The following is an 18097-nucleotide window of genomic DNA, read 5'->3' as shown; positions in this document are numbered from 1 at the left end:
TTTCTTGAGCACCTACTAGAAACAAAACTAGTTGTGGAGAGTGGATGTAGATCAAAACCGATCAAACCACCATAAATCTCACTTGTTATTTCAAACTGGTGTGTGTGGTGGGGGAGAGGGGGGGGGGGTATTTTGTGTGTTCAAGTTGTGTTCGCGTGATTGAATTGAAACCCTAACGATCCTAAAAGTTGAAAGGTTCTCATAAATATAGATAGGCCAGATCTGTAAATTACAGGAAACCATGAGAGCAAAAAATAAAGTAAACAATTCATATATTAAAAAAAAACGTGAATGGCACCGGATCTAAAACACCATCCGATGGTGATCCATTCTCTTGTCTAGTATATAATTCAATACTTTAATTTGGTATGTGCCCATTAATAATTGGGGTCAAATTAGCAGTTCAACGACCAATAGACTTCAGTCACACCAATCTCTACTAACCACTCTTTCTTCCTTCTAGATATCACATATACAAACTATGAATGAATTTTAACTTATTAACCTCCACGTGACATATTTAATCACTCTAACAAAACTATAGTGCTGACTTTTGTTTTCTATTTGAAATGATATAAAGAGATCAAATGTTCAAAACATGTGTATAGAGGTTTGCATACAAGTTAATGAAAATATCTCACATCAAAGTGTGATAATGATTACCGATTATTTAATGTGATATTTGGTCATGATCTTAATCTTGATAATAAAATACAAAATAGATTAAATATCTACTTAGAAAATATGTAGTTAAGTATTTTTTGTTTTATAAGAGATTAAACATTTTAGAAAGGGATTTTTACATATTTCCCCTTCATAAACCTTTGAAATTACATATTTCCCCAAAATATAAGTTTTTAATGCAAAATGTACAATGCTTTTTAAGCATGATTTGAGGAAATATGTAATTTCAAAGTTTAGGAAGAGGAAATATGTAAATGCCCCTTTTAGAAAACGTGTGGTTATATATCTTTTTTGTTTTGTAGGAGGTTTTCTTCAATGTTGTAAAGCGTTCGGATCGATTTATTGAAAGGAGACAACAGAACATACAAAGTGGACACCTTTGTGGTTCATCCACGACAAATGTTACAAGTGTTTAAACAAATTTAGGTAATGTGAAACCCAAATTACTTATTTATTAGTATAGGATTAAAACGCTATTGATATTTGATAAGGATGCTTGTAAGCTTATATCGTTAAAAAGGAAAGAACCCTTTTATGGATTAAACCAACCAAATATAAAATATCAAAAAAAAAAAAAAGTAGATGAAAAAACATAATACATTGACGACCTCATCACACAATCAAAACGAGCCCTTACTTTTTGGGCTTACAAGTGAATTTGTAAGAGAATGGGGGACATGCAACTTTGAGTCCATTTAACTTCTTTTTGTAAAACAAAAGATGTGATATATTCACGTGTTGCAACTTGGTTAGCTAGAAAAATTCTTTAGTGGTCTAATGGTCTAGGGTGGCGGTGGCGGTGGTGGCGGCGGCTGTGGTAGTGGTGGCTGCCATGGTGGTGGTGGTGCAATCTGTCACATAAACACACCACGTGTATACCACATAAGCAAGATTTTGACACGCAAGCATGCCACGTCATAAAAAACTAACAGCATTTGTATTTCATTAGTCAGGGTTAGTTGGTACAAAAAATTTATAAAAGGGGGGACCGTCACGAGCATTTCGCTAGCTGGACTTTTTAAAACCAATATAAAGTACGTATATTATGTTGTTTCAACTAATCTTGTTCATGCATAATGGACACTCAACAAAAAGCAGAATTCTAGTATCATAAAACATTCATGTTTCCTTCAATGTGGTACCGGATTCACCAACGTGTTGCTTCATTAGAACAAACCTTTCACATTACTCTTGCATCATAAACAGATCTTAATGCAATTCAAGTCTCAATAATTTTATTACTTACTTAAAAATGTCGACTATGTCAGCCATCGTAGTTCTGATTATCACCTAGGCCAAATTAGTAGCACCTTCCACCACCTTTTCCAACGATAATCCTATAAGACAAGTGGTGTCCGATGGTCTACGAGAACTTGAAACTTCTGTTCTTCAAGTTATTGGTAGAACTCGTCATGCCCTCGCCTTTGCTAGATTCGTTCACAGGTTCAACATTCATATGTATATTCATACTTACTAGTTGTGACTTTGCCGAATTAGCTCAAATTTACTTACTTTACAAATAGTTATGGGAAGAAATATGGAACTAATGACGAAATGAAAAAGAGGTATTCAATATTTGTTCAAAGTCTGGAGACGATTGCATCGCATAACAACAAGGGACTTTCCTATACTCTTGGAATCAATGGTGATCCGTCTTTTCAATCCAAAATAAAAATATTGTTTTTGTTTAGTTTAGTGATTAAGTCGTGTTGCATGAAACAGAGTTTGCTGATATGGCATGGGAAGAATTCAGCAAAAGCAAACTCGGAGCTTCTCAAAATTGTATTCTGCTACTAAAAAGGGCAATCACAGACTCACCGATGACATCCTCCCACTAACGGTACGTAGATCAAGATAACTAACATATATATATAGTGCAATCATACCGAGATTGATGTATTACTTTCTTGTTATATATATTGAACTGAATGCAGCAAGATTGGAGGGAAGCAGGAATTGTGAGCCCAGTGAAGACTCAAGGAGATTGTGGAGCTTGTTGGACATTCAGGTAGGTGGTTCACATACTAAAACTCACAATATATCTAAACAACAATATAACAACACACACCTGTAAAATCCGACCAATAGCAAAGCTATAAGTAAGGTCTGGTAATCTGGTATCATAACATATATTGAATGGTCTTAAATAATATTACTAATTATTATACAGCACGACTGGAGCTCTTGAGGCTGCTTATGCGCAGGCTTATGGGAAACCTGTTAATCTATCTGAGCAACAACTTCTAGACTGCGCGGGTGACTATAATAACTTTGGTTGCAAAGGTGGATTGCCTTCTCAAGCTTATGAGTACATCATCTATAATGGTGGACTGGACACCGAGGAAGCATATCCTTACATTGGAGAAGATGACGGAGCTTGCAAATACTCACAAGAGAAGGCTGCAGTCCAAGTTGTTAATGTTGTCAACATAACCGAGGTACATGAGGACATCCTAGTTATATATAACCTAGCTACCAACCTAAATTCGCGTTTATATATTTGTTTTGGAAGATCGATTAAACAACAGCTAAATAGGTTATGGTGGTAATTTGTTTTGTACATCTATGTATAGGGTAATGAAGATGAATTAAAGCATGCAGTAGGTGTTGTTCGTCCTGTGAGTGTAGCGTTTCAGGTGGTTCCACCCTTCAGACTTTACACCGGAGGAGTTTTTACTAGTGATGTTTGTCGTAGTGGTTCAATGGTAACTCTTTATGGCTTTCATTTTTCCTTTGTATTGTTCATGATAATCAGAGGAATGATAAAGGAATTGAATTGATTGTTTTATATTTCTTGTATATTTCAAAAGAAACCATGTACAGAACTTATAGGCTATACAATTTTTACTAAGAAAGGAAATTTAGTAAAAGACATTAAAAGAAATGGCTGTCAATAAGCTGCTCCTGGAAATTAGCCTTGAAGATGCCTAATTGTCGATCTTGATTGTAGGATGGTCAATGGTGTATTTTGGGAAATGATGGAAACTGATCCCAACTTTTTCTAAATAAAAAATATTTCAACATTCCCCCTCAAGTTGAGTAGTGGGATTTCCGATACTCAACTTGTCAAGACAGTGATTGAAGATCTTTCCATTGACTGCCTTTGTTAATATATCTGTTAGTTGATCTTCTGATCGGACAAACGGAAGTTCAACGATCCCGGTTTCAAGTTTTTCTTTGATGAAGTGTCTATCCACCTCAACATGTTTTGTACGATCATGCTGAACTGGATTCTCTGAAATTTGAATAGCTGCCTTGTTATCGCACATGATTCTGCTGGTTTTGGTTGGAGGATACCCAAGTTCAGTCAAGAGCTTCCGTATCCACAGTATTTCTGCTAGACCGCGTGCTATTCCTCGAAATTCTGCTTCAGCACTTGAGAGGGCTACCACCTTTTGTTTTTTGCTTCTCCAAGTGACAAGATTCCCACCCACGAGGGTAAAGTAACCTGATGTCGATCTCCGATTTCCTTTATCTCCCGCTCAATCAACATCAGTATATACTTGGGTTTCTAAATGTTCATTGGTCTTGAACAGAACCCCATGACCAGGTGTCCCTTTGAGATATCTGATAATTCGCCACATGGCTTCCATGTGGGTAACTTGAGGTTGATGCATGAATTGGCTCACGACCCCTACTGCATAAGCAATGTCTGGACGGGTGTGCGATAGGTAGATTAGATTTCCTACTATCCGTTGGTATTTTTCCTTATCGGCCAACTCAGCTTTTTCCTCCATATAAAGTTTTTGGTTCACCATCATAGGAGTATCTACAGGTTTGCAATCAATCATTCCTGTTTCCGCTAATAGATCAAGGACATATTTCTTTTGGCAAATAAAAATCCCTTGTTTGGACCTTAGGACTTCTATCCCAATAAAGTATTTAAGTCTTCCCAAGTCCTTCTTTTCGAATTCTTTGAACAAACTCGTCTTTAACTTCATCATTTCTTCCTCATCATTACCTGTGATTATCATATCATCGACATAAATTATTAAGCAAGTTACGAGTTCACCCCTCCGTTTAAGGAACAAAGTATGATCTGAATTACTTTGTTTAAAGCCATATTTTTTCATGGCTAGAGTAAACCTGCCGAACCAGGCTCGGGGGGATTGTTTTAATCCATATAAAGATTTCTTCAAACGACATACGTCTCCGGGATTAAATTCTTTTGTGAAACCAGAAAGAGCTTCCATGTAAACTTCTTCTTTAAGTTCTCCATGTAGGAAGGCATTTTTTACGTCAAACTGGTGAAGAGGCCATCCTTTATTTGCAGCTATTGAGAAAAGAACCCTGATTGTGTCAATTTTGGCCACGGGAGAAAAAGTTTCGGAGTAATCAATTCCGTATGTTTGAGTATACCCCTTTGCTACCAATCTGGCTTTGTATCTTTCAATGGTTCCATCCGGCTTATGTTTTATTGTGAAGACCCACCGACACCCCACTGGTTTTTTTCCAGGGGGGAAGAGTACATTTCTCCCATGTGTCGTTTTTATTTAGTGCATCCATTTCAGTTTTCATTGCCTCTTTCCAATCTTTGGAATCTAGAGCTTGCTCTACAGAAGTTGGAATCTCTTCAGAGTATAAGGATTTGGCAAACTCCTGGGCTTCTGTGGATAAGTTTCCTTTAGCTATGCTTGCCATTGGATATCTTAAACTTCGAGCTTCCTTCTCAGGAGTATATCTTTTTGGTGGCACTCCTCTGTTGGTTCTTGGGGGAGAACATATCTAGCTGGTTCAGCTTCAGTTTGATTATCCTGTTCATCTTGCGATGACTGTTGTTCTGCCTCATAGTTGGATGGATCAGGGGACTCAATGTTCTCAACAGTTTCAAAATTAGTGGTTGAATCAATGGGAGAATCAATATGATCTTGAGTTTGAGAATTACTTACCTCTGACGTCAGGTTGGGAAGATCATTGTTAGTAGTACTGTTTGTTGGAATCGTGGATTGTGATGATGACTCAGTACTGTGATTGATTTCTTCTGATGATGGCATCCACTTCAACCAACTCATTGTGTCATTGTATTCCTTTTCCCCCTGACCAGTGTGTTGGGTATTGTAGAAGTATTCAGTTTCAAGAAAGTCGCAGTTCATAGTGGTGAACATATGACGTTTTTTCGGACTGTAACACCGGTAACCTTGTTGATTGACTCCATAACCCACAAATACACACTTTTCAGCACATGGATCGAGTTTGGAACGATCTGTTTTTGGTATGTGAACAAAAACAGAACATCCAAAGACACGAGGTTCGAGGATAAGTGTAGAAGGGGGTTTATGGAATTCAGATTGTGTTTGGAGTGGCGTTTTCAAACCAAGGGCTCTAGTTGGGAGACGATTAACAAGATAAGTTGTTGTGGTAAGGGCTTCAGGCCAGAAATATTTTGGAACTTGTGACTCAATCAGGAGGGCACGAGTTATTTCTAAAAGAAAGCGGTTTTTTCTTTCAGATACCCTGTTTTGTTCGGGAGTATGAGCACATGAGGTTTGATGGATTATCCCCTTTTCTTGACAAAACTGTTTCATGGAGTTATTTACAAATTCTCCCCCATTGTCAGACCTGAGAATTTGTATATCTCTTTTGAATTGATTTTTTACCATGGCACAAAAACTCGTGAATTTTGTAAATACTTCGGATTTATTTTTCAAGAGGTAGGTCCAAGTCATACGCGTGCAATCATCAATAAATAGTAAGAAATACCGGAAATTTTGCCCCCCCTCAATTTTTGCCGGTCCCCACACATCCGAATGAATTAATGAAAAAGGAAAATCAACCTTAGTATCATTCGATTTAAAAGTATATCTATGACTCTTGGCCAAAACACATGTCTCACAATTCAAGACTTTATTTGAATGAAATAATTTAGGAAATAAACGATGCAAGTAACCGGTGGATGGGTGTCCCAATCTTCGGTGCCATAACCAAGCCTTCCTATCTGTAGATCCATGAGCAAGCATCACAGTACCTTGTTGAGTCACTTCATCCACGTAGTATAACCCTTGGCGCTCAGTACCACGCCCAATGATCATTCCCGTCCTGATGTCCTGTAAGATACAGAAATTAAGGTGCATTACAACCACACAGTTTAGTTCTTTTGTAACATGACTGATCGATAACAATTTATGAGATAAGGATGGAACATAGACGCAGTTTGACAATTTCATGTTTGTTGAAATTTGAATAGTTCCTCCTCCCTTTACTTGGAGGACTTCTCCATTTGCAGTATGAATTCGGGATTTTTTGGGTTTTGACATCAAGCACATGTCAGAAATTTCATAGGTCATCGTATCGGTAGCACCATAATCAAAAATCCAAGAATCATTATTTTTTTCATCATTTGTTGCCATGTTAACTTCCCCAATATTGAAAGAATTTTTTAGTTCCTTTTTTTTCAAATTAAAAACGTGAGGGGGGCTTTCTGTTATTTCTGAAACTTGGGTTTTGTCTAATAAGTCAAGAATTTTAGGGCTAAAAAATTGAGGGTTCAGAATTGACAAATTGGAACTACATGGATTTAAAGGGGAGTTTTTAGAAAGTGAAGGGTTTGAGAGGTAATTCCCAAACCCTATACCTGCGTTGTTCCCCTTTTCTTCTTCCTTTACTGCCGCCATGAAGCACCCTCCCCCTTCTTGTTTTCCGGCGCCGCTGCCATGGTTGCCGCCGCCGCCATGGTCGCCGCTGCTGCCGCCGCCGTTGATGGTGGTCTCTTGATTGCCCACGGCGGCCGCTGCCTTTCCTTCTTTCCCCTTTTTGTGGCCATTGGCCCACCATTCAGGGTACCCCACAAGCTTGAAACATTGTTCTTTCGTATGCTTCGTCATGACACAATGGTCGCATTTTAACTTGGTTTTATCGATCCGGGATGATGACGGATTGAACTTCTGGTCTGACCGGCGACCTTTTGAAACGAGGCCTAATCCATCGGAATCGCTGGTCATGCTCAACCCCGACGCCACCCCTTGTTGTATGGTTCCGAAAATGTTCTGATGGGCTGTTTCTTTTCGGACTGCTGCATATGCGGCTTCGGCAGACGGCAAGGGGTCCCACCGGAGTATCTCCCTTTTTATGGGATCATATTTCCGGTCGAGTGCGTTAAGAAACTGGAACAACTTGTTTTCTGATCTGACTTTGTTGTAAGTGGCGATGTCGGTAGAACACGTCATCGGGTTTGGATCTCTCCGTTCAATTTCTCCCATATGCCTTGCATCACGATCCAAAAATCTTCTAACGGTACGCCATTTTGCACACAAGAGCGATCATTGGGGTATTCTAATCTCTTCACGGATTTAACCTGACATAACAAAGTGCAATATCAATTGACACATGATTTCACGAAATCTCCTCTCTTCTCTCTTTAAAAGCATCTAACCTTGTTCCTTTTTGTAACAAGCCTAGAAGTCACCCCTCCGTTATTACAAATCTTATCTAAGTTTGAATATTTTTGTTCTCATGAACACCATATTATTTCATGTGGCAATCCTAGGCCTAACAATATGTAAATATGTTAATTTGTACTAGAAATGAACTTGAAAGAAAGAGCATCTAGAACCAAACCAAACTAACATTAACAAGAATCCTTATCCCAACACTACTGGGCCCGGTACCGTTCTTCACATGGATGTTTGTACTATGCTAAGAATTAGATAGATACATGCATCCCAATTAACCGCTAGACATGATACTCCTAATTCATAAAGCTATTCGTGTTACTGCAGTCAGAAATAGAATTATAAATATCTTTCTATAATAGTAATAATGAATGACTCAATTTTCCTCATATTCACACAGACATATAATATAACAATAACAATCATCAATACCACCACAACTCAGCCTCAACCTCCGATGGACTCTCACAACGAGTCAACTCACCCAGATTCATGACTCGCCGAGCTCAATCATTCAAACGCAATAACCACCATGAGATTGATGTACTCAACTCACCGCCACTGACGCCGCCTTTGACTCTCTTTCCGAAAAGAAACAACCCACCCGTTTGACCCAACGCCTTCAAACCAAAAGATCCGGTGGTGAAGAAGAAGCTGAAACTGGTGGTGGGCCAATGGATGTTTCTTGTGTTTTGTTTGTTTTTGGGGATTGTTAAGGTTTCTGTTAATGGGTGGTTTGGATCTGCCATTGGTGCCTTTGATCAGGTTACTTAGTTTGTTACTTATATTCAATCTAATTAATCAACAAGAATCTTTCAATCCTGGGATCATGTTTTTTCTTTAGCATTGATATTGACAACAAAGCAAAAGATAAAGGTTGTGTCAAACTATTGGGTTTTTTGCTTTAATGTTGTAAAGCTAAATATCTTTTTCTCAGTATTTGGGGGATACTTACCCGTTGCTATTATCAATTTGACATCAAAACTTACCCGTTGTGGCAACACCATGGTGCACCAATTAATCGTTACTTGGTCAAAATTGAATATTTACAAATACAATTTGTTATATATATATAGAGCATGTTTGGGATTGAGTTTGAAAAATGCTTATTGGCTTATTGGTGTTTTCAAAAAGCCAATAAATTAAAATGTGTTTGCCAATCACAAAAAAACTTTCTTATTTTAGATTTTTGAAAGGGTTGAAAAGCAGTTTTTTAAAAGCCCCAAGTCCTGCCTTTTCAAAATTGCTTTTTGAAAAAGCCAATAAGCATTTTTCAAACTCAATCCCAAACATGCTCATATATGTGTGTGTGTGTGTGTGTGTATTTGAAAGATTACATATAAAATTCTAGTCTGGTTAAGCACTAGTCGGTACCCCGCCACTTGAATAACGCCTAGCGAGTTCTACAATAGTATGGGAAAACTTTGGATAGCATGACTGATTGTTTGGCTAGTATATTTCATTTTTATTTTACATAAGTACATAACTACCCTTCATTTCCAAAGTAGGATTACTGGGATTCATCAACCTCTCTTAAGAACTCAAGGGGTCATATTTCCCACAACAGTAGATATCGAGATGATGAAGAAACAGATGTGCAACACACTCTACTTATGGTAGCTTCGGGCATAGTCACGGATCAGAATCCTAACAATGACGTGAGTCTACACATTCTGAAATTCTACAATTTTTTTTTTCAAAATTGTTGTTCGTTCTTATTGATGATTAATTGAATAGATTGTTTATGAAATGAAATTATTTTTTAGTTTACAGGTATATGGACTAAACCAAGTAGTGGTAATTACACCAAGTGCATTAACCGTCCAAAGAGTCATAAGAGTAAGCTTTATATTAAGTTGGCTTTCGCCATTGGTCGTGGGCCTGCTGTTGACCCTGTTCCTCATCTCGCAGAGTTGGATGACAAGACGAACGGTTACTTCTTATTAATGCTAATGGAGGCTTGAATCAGATGAGATTTGGGGTCTGATTTATTTTCATTCAAATAAATTTAGAATTATTTTTCAAAATATATACACGTCTAATAAGGGATTTGTAGTGCAGATAGCGACATGGTTGCTATTGCTAAGATTATGAAGGCCACTTTAGTCCTTCCTTTTCTTGATCACACTTCCTACTGGGCTGACGAGAGGTATGCATTCTGCAGAATATATATTTGTTGATTTCTTTTTATTAATCAATTAGCCAAGTCTCTTATATTATATCTTATATACTTTCAGTGGCTTCAAAGATCTGTTTGACTGGCAGCATTTTATTGAAACATTGAAAGAGGACATCCACATAGTCGAAAAATTGCCACCTGCATATGCTGGACTCGAACCTTTTGCCAAGACTCCTATTTCATGGTCAAAGGTTTGCCTTTCACCATTCGGTCTTTTTTTTTTATATAATAAAGTGGTTTCTTTTGGAGTCAGCTTTCACTATATGTTTTCAGGTTAGTTATTATAAAATGGAGATTGTCCCACTTCTTAAACACCACAAAGTTGTGTATTTTACTCATACCGATTCCAGAATCGCCAACAACGGAATCCCAAATTCTATTCAGAAGTTAAGGTGCCGTGTTAATTACCAAGCGTTAAAATACTCTGCTCCGATTGAGGAATTAGGGAAAACTTTGGTTGCAAGAATGCGACAAAACAGAGGCCCGTATCTTGCTTTGCACTTGAGGTATATTCATTTATATATATAACATAAATAATAAATCTTTTTAAAATGTATATGGTTGATTGCAGGTATGAAAAAGACATGCTTGCGTTTACGGGTTGTAGTCACAATTTGACCTCGGAAGAAGATGAAGAACTAAAAAGGATGAGGTATGAAGTGAGTCATTGGAAAGAAAAAGAAATAGACGGATCAGAAAAAAGACAAATGGGCGGATGCCCGTTGACCCCACGAGAAACGTCTCTTTTACTCAAAGGGTTGGGGTTTCCGCCAACTACCCGGATTTATTTAGTGGCGGGTGAAGCATACGGGAACGGGACGATGCAAGCATTAAACCGAGATTTCCCAAACATTTTTTCGCACTTCACTCTTTCAACGGAGAGAGAACTGAAGCCGTTCAGGAACCACCAAAACATGCTGGCTGGTTTGGATTATGTTGTGGCTCTTCAGAGTGATGTTTTTGTTTATACTTATGATGGGAATATGGCGAAAGCGGTTCAAGGTCATAGGCGGTTTGAGGATTTCAAGACAACCATCAATCCCGACCGGATGAATTTTGTTAAGCTTGTTGATGAGCTGGATGAAGGAAAGATGAGTTGGGAAGAATTTAGTACTCTAAGTGAAAAAGATTCATGAAAACAGATATGGAGGTCCGTATATTCGGGAAGCAGGCGAGTTTCCGAAACTAGAAGAAAGCTTTTACGCAAATCCGCTTCCGGGGTGTATATGCGAAGAGAAATAGGGATTGCTTGTTTGCTGTGAAAGATATGAATTGAAGAAACAAAACATATAAGTCATGAATGAGACTCATTGTTGGTGAATGTTGACTTGCTCAAGATTAACTGTAGCTGAGGCTTCAAAATTGAGAGTTCACTAAGGCTCTTGGATTGAGTATAGGATATAGGAAATAGAAAATAGGAAATGGAAATACTTGTTCCATAACTTATATTATTATTATTGTTACTACATGTTTTACTCTTTCTTGTAATTTAACATATCCAGAAAATATTATTTATTTATTTATCAACATGAAAACTCAAGTTTCCTTGAACCTTTTACCACTTATAAAGATGAAATGTGACGCTTCTTATTAGCAACACCCATAACTTGCGCTGCACTAAGAAAAGTCGGAACGTCGTTGTAGACTATCCGGTAGTTTGTAACTGAATCGGCGGTTGCTGGTTTAGCCAGTTTGGCTTATTCATAATCCTTCAAACAAATATGAAAAACAGAAAAGATAATACCAAAATACCAAAAAATAAACTATTCTCAACAATTTTCTTCTAATATGATTAAAACCTTCCTAATATGATTATAAGCTTACCAAATAAAAGCAATAAAAATAAAACCTAAAACTGTTTGATTTTTCCCGCTCCACATTCTTGACCCGGTCCAAATTAAGCCAACAAGATGCCCGTAACAATTTATCGAATAACCTTTAAAATACTGCTGTCAACTCTGATCTCCAAAGTATCAATGTGATTTTTCCAATCACAACTTTTTCCCTCTTCGAATATCGCATCTTGTGTGGCGTACATTTTATCCTTGTCGATATCATAGCATCGGTACGCTTTCCTACCAGTCTCGCTTCCCAAGTGGACCATTTTCCTCCTGCTATCATCAGGGTGGGGAGTTGTCAGGTTCACATGTGAAAGACACCCGAATACCCGAACATGTCCCAAGTTCGGTTTCCTTCCTTTGAATGCCTCATAGGGTGTAGCGTTTTCCAATGAGTTTGTGGTAGTTCTGTTCATTAAGTAAACCGAATGCCGAACTGCTTCTGCCCACATGTTTTGCGGGATGTTCATTGCCTTCAACAAACTCGTTGTTGTGTCAAGTATGGTCTTTTTCTTCCGTTCCACCACCCATTTTGTTGTGATGTTAACTCTCCGTCTCGTTGTAGAGTCTTGATCTTGAATGCACTTTCTTCGTCAACACTTTTCTTGAACTTTTCGAATAAAGGGTTCGCCTCCTCCTTTGATTTAATTAAGTATAGCCACGTGTACCTGCTATAGTCGTCAACAAATAAAAGAAAGTAAAAATCACTCGGAGAGACTGGACCACAGATACCCGAGTAGACTAGCTCGAGGGGTGCACTAGCTCGAACATTAGTTTGTTCAGAGAAGGAGCGGTTTCCTGCCACACAGGCTTCACAAACATGGGGCAACTTTTGTATTACCGGGGCTCCAGTTACCATCTGTTTACTTGTCATTTGATGCAGGGCGCAGAAATTCATGTGCCCGAGTCGTGCATGCCACAACCAATCCGGGCTGTCCAAGTGAGTGGCCAAGCACACGCACGTAACTATATTTAACTTCAGTTTGTATAACCGGTTTGCAGACCTTGGTAACTTGAGCACCACGTTCCGATCACGCCCATACATCCACATAAACTGGCCCTCCATAACCACCTTGCACCCAGCAGTTTCGGTCAATTGTCCAAGGCTTAAGATGTTAACACATAGCTTGGGCATGTAGTACACATTAGAGAATAGTTTTTGTTCTGTGCAACTTGCCATTATCAAAGAGCCCTTACCTTTTATATCTAGCATCGAGCCGTCTCCAAAGCGGGCTTTACCGATAATGCGTTCGTCAAGCTCGGTTAAGTATGCTTTCACACCCGTCATGTGATTGCTCGCACCGCTGTCAAGAACCCACATTGCTTTGGGTGTGTCAGTGTATGTGCTTGGCACCACTTTTTCTTCGATATGTAGCACGTAGTCGTCTTCACTAATTACTTCTGCATTCATCGCAGCCATACTTCCTGTCACCCGATAGTATTTTACGGTAACTTACCACAACTCTTTCAATATAATATTATTAAGAACCAAAAACAATAACACTAAACCATCTATTTATACTAAACTCTTAACTTGTTCAACAAGACTCCTAACTAGATTCAAACTAGGAAACTGAATAAACTAACTAAAATAAACTTTATCTCTACAAACCCCTCAATCTATATTTAACCATTTAATTTCTTTTAATATATACTTGGTAAGCATATTGCAAACGAATCAAACTTATATTATAAACAATATATATTCGAAAATTTTGGTTGCTTTATCTTCTAATAAACCGATAACCTTTCTTAACTGACCCAAGTGCAAGTCCATTCATTCAGTTGGCCCGGATCAAACAATTAACGACCCAACATAATCACATCAAGTTGGGGTGTGCATCGGCCATAACTTTAAACGAGACCAGTGGCATCTTGGGGGGGTTGGACGGTTCCTGGTCCGATCACCCCGGTAGGCCTAGATATTTAAAAAAAATTTATACATGCATGTGTGTGTATATATATATATTGAAAAAAATTTTTAAAAATTGCACAACCCAAACTACTTAAGGCCCAAATTTTTTCTTGCCCTTTACCCTAATTTTTTTAACGGTTTTAGGGACGGCCATGACCGAGATGTTAGTTAATATATAACCATAACCATAACCATAACCAATCGGTTAATAGGTTATGGTGGTTTCGGTTAATCGGTTTTGAAGGTTATAGCGTATCGACTATGGGTTGGTTAACCATAAATCTGGGTCTAGCTCAAAATTATTTCTGTCTGAAAGTTCGGGCTTTGAATTTTTTACCATCGAATAAATTGTTATTTTACATAGCATTAAAATATGCACATAATCTATAATATTAAAAAATTACATATAATCGGTTTGGTTTTGGCAAGTATGGAAACCTTTCTTATCATAACCGACTCAATATTATCGATTTTCAAGAAATCATTAAACCGACCCACCGGTTTTTGGTGCAGTTCGACTCAGTATTGTCGGTTAAACAATTTGGAAGGTTATAGCGTGTTGATTATGGGTCAGTAACAAAATAATTGGACATTATTTGAGCCTAAAAGTTTGGGCTTGAAATTTTTTGACTATTGAATACATTTTTAGACATTTGTATTATTGTATACATTAGTTATTTATTATTAGGCTACATAGTAATAGCATTAAAATATACATGTAATCTATAATATTAAAAAACATGCATATGATTGGTTCGGTTTTGACGGGTATGAAAACCTTGTTAACCATTACCGACCCCTAGAGATGTTCAAAACGGTTTGGGACTAGGAACCGGAACCGGTTCCTAACCGGTTCCTATATTCAAAACCCCCTTTGAAACCGGTTCTAGGCTCGAACCGGTTAGGGAACCGAACCGGTTCTCCCACCCTCGGACCCCTAACCTATGGAACCGGTTCTTACCGGTTCCTAAACCGGTTCCTGCACTGGAACCAACCGGTTACAGTGTAAAAAAAAATTTTTTTTTTTCGTTTTTCGTTTGCGATTTGGATTCTAAACTACGATTCATATTTGTATAGCATGAAAAATAAACAAAACAATTAACATAAAATTCATTTTATTTACTTTAAGAAGTTCAAAAAAAAAAAGGTTACATGTTTTAAAATCTTCAAAAACAAACTAACAAAACATTAAACTTATAAATATAAAGTTGTGACATATTGTTTCTAGAAAAGCCTTCTTGTTCGTCGTAATTATTGAGCGGCGACTTATTCCTCGGAATTACTTGTAGAAATGCCTTCTTGTTCGTCGTGCACTCGAACATCAAGTGGTGTTTCATCTTCGAGAGTGGTTAAGTGTTGAATACGATCGATTGAGTCCAAGTGATCCTTTAAGCAAATGCACATCTCCACCGACTCCGAATTTAGTCTTGTTCTTCTCACCGATATTACCCTGCCACTAAGAGAAAAAGCGGATTCCGAAGCTACCGTAGAAGCTTGGACGATTAGTAAATCACGGGCCATGGTGGCAAGAATCGGAAACTCGGTTTCCTTTACCTTCCACCAAGCCAAAACATCAAAAGTGCCATATTCCTCTTCGGATAAACCGGTAGAGTAATCATTTGCACTATACCTTCCTAGTTCGCTTGAAGGGGTGTTACCCCTTTGTTTTTTAGCCGTTACGTTGCGAACGGTGTTCATAAGGCTAATCATGGGATCTCGTACTCTAGTAGCACTTGAACTTGATGAAGACCCCCCCCCCCCCCCCGGCATAGGCATGTGTATGTTTGACCCATATTTATTTAAATAAAAGTCATACATAAATTTAAAATTCAAGTTAAAATAATTTTTTGCCTCTGTTGAAAAGTTTGGGTCAATTTCATGCATATCTAAGGCTGAAAAAATTTCGTCTATCACACATTCAACCCCCGTAACATTTAACATTGGGTTTAAAGCGGCGGCGCAAGTAAAAACCGGTGGCAATTCAAGAAAATATTTTTTTAATTTAAACTTCATTGGTAATATGATGTTTGAAAACATTGGACTTTTATTTTCAAATTCTTTAAGATTGTTAACCATTAAAAATAACTCCGAAAGAACCAAGGGACTTGTCGGATAATACGTTCCCGATAGTTTCGTAGTTGATGTTTTAAAAACTTCAAGAAAAGTCGATAAGTCATTGATAATTTCCCATTTCTCATTTGAAAAGGGGATTGCCAAATCATTCTCGACAAGACTAGAATGAAACATTTGTAAAGTTTCTCTTTGTTCCAAAACACTTTGAAACATTATGCAAGTGGAATTCCATCGATGAGGTACATCCCAATTAGCTCTCAAAGCTTTTCTTCCCGTATCTTTACAAAAATTTCTATAATCCATTTGTCTTTTTTTACTTTTCTTAAAAACTTCATGTATCATTAGTCTAAAATCGTTTATAACCGATGTAACCTCATCCGAAGCAAGTCCGTCTTGCACGATTAAATTAATGATATGTGCAACACACCTTGAGTGAAAAAATACACCATTGCAAATCGGCGTATATTTTAATTTTAATTTATCAACCGCCGATGTATTATTCAACGCGTTATCAAATGCCATTGAAAATATTTTATTTTCTAGTTTATAAGTTTTTATAACATAATCTAAAATTTCAAACAAATTATCTCACGTATGTGGATACTCATAGAGTTCGAAAGCAATGGTGCGTTTCATCATTTCCCACGATGACGGGTCTACCCAATGAGCGGTGACACAAAGATAAGATTCGGGTAGACCATGTGGAGCCGACCAAACATCACTAGTTAAGTTTATTCCCGTATTTATATTTTCAAAATATGCAATTAGTACCTCTTTGGCCTTCTTCCACAATTTTAAACAATAACGTTTAAGAGTATGACGACTTACGTGAGTGTATTGTGGTTGAAGCGTATCTCGAATCATGGCGGTTAAGCGAAGGTTGTCGAAGTGGCTAAACGGCAAAGCTTCTTGAATCACAAACTTCGCCATACGATCTTGAACTCGATCAATTTGGTATGTAAATATTCCGCCTTCACTATCCATTTGCGTTTGTTGCGAATCGACGTTCTTTTTCAACGCCTTGCAATACGGTTTTTCGATGTGTTTCTTCAAATTTGAATTCGAAAGTGGGTTTAAATAAACCCCACAAAACTTGCACCGAGCCTTCAATGAATGGTCACTCAATTCAACCAAATCCCAATTGCACCAAATCTCTTGATTACGATTATGAGGTACAATACGAACGAAACTTGGTTCGGCGTTGGAACCTTGACCAACCGATGATTGTGAGGCAGCCATAACAACAAATATGAATATAGAAGAAGAGAAAACAAGAGATTAGATAACTCAAAACGTTGTAATAGCGTTTTTTTGTATTTTTTTGCGTTCGGGTTTGCGTTTTGAGTGTTGTGATGAACCCATGACACCAAATACCTATTTATACTAGTAGTGGGGTGCTTGGGGGAGCCAAAAAACGGCTATTTTTGACCCCAACGGTCAAAAAACGGCCAAAAAACGGCTATATCGATCCAACGGCTAGAACCGGTTCCTAACCGGTTCCGGTTCGGTTCCGGTTCCTACCCGCCCCCACTCAGAAATGCAAGAACCGGTCACGGATCATCGGGTTGAATCAGATAGGGTCCGGTTCCTACAAAAATCGGGTAGGAACCGGTTCGGGTCCGGTTCGGTTCCACCGGTTCCGGTTCCGGAACCGGTTTTTTTGATCATCTCTACCGACCCCCTATTGTCGGTTTTCAAAAAATCATTAAACCGACCCGCTAGTTTTTGGTATAGTTTGGTTTCATCGGTCAATTTGGTTATGGGTTGGTTAATTCGGTTTTTTGCACACACCTAAATTATGAAGGTAGCTAAATCAAATAAAAGCGACAGTAACCGAATTTTATTCATTAATTGTAGCCCGATCCAGTAGTTTGTTAATGAATCGGAGGTTGCTAGTTTAACCGGTATTGGTTTATACATGAACCTTCAAATAGACATCCCCTCAAAATTACAACAAACTACGGAATATGAAAAACAGATATACAATAATAATAATAATAATAATAATAATAATAATAGT

General features: G+C 37.9%; 2 pseudogenes across 1 annotated transcript; both read left to right on the top strand.

The window, feature by feature from the left end:
- The first annotated feature begins 1936 nt into the window (after nucleotides 1–1936).
- Nucleotides 1937–3535, top strand: LOC143541740 (vanillin synthase-like; annotated as a pseudogene).
- A 4969-nt stretch (nucleotides 3536–8504) lies between these two features.
- LOC143541739 (O-fucosyltransferase 35-like) lies at nucleotides 8505–11779 on the top strand (annotated as a pseudogene). The gene is made up of 8 exons (XR_013136804.1): nucleotides 8505–8837; nucleotides 9581–9730; nucleotides 9839–9911; nucleotides 9984–10057; nucleotides 10137–10221; nucleotides 10310–10442; nucleotides 10525–10757; nucleotides 10823–11779. The product of XR_013136804.1 is annotated as an O-fucosyltransferase 35-like (transcript).
- Nucleotides 11780–18097: the final 6318 nt, after the last annotated feature.

The sequence above is a fragment of the Bidens hawaiensis genome, unplaced genomic scaffold, assembly GCF_021521415.1.
Source record: "Bidens hawaiensis isolate Kalapana, Puna unplaced genomic scaffold, B.hawaiensis_p1.1 tig00012646_1, whole genome shotgun sequence".
In the NCBI taxonomy this organism is placed as follows: domain Eukaryota; kingdom Viridiplantae; phylum Streptophyta; class Magnoliopsida; order Asterales; family Asteraceae; genus Bidens; species Bidens hawaiensis.
The sequence above is the reverse complement of the archived record's forward strand: the minus strand, read 5'-3'. Positions and strand labels throughout refer to the sequence as shown.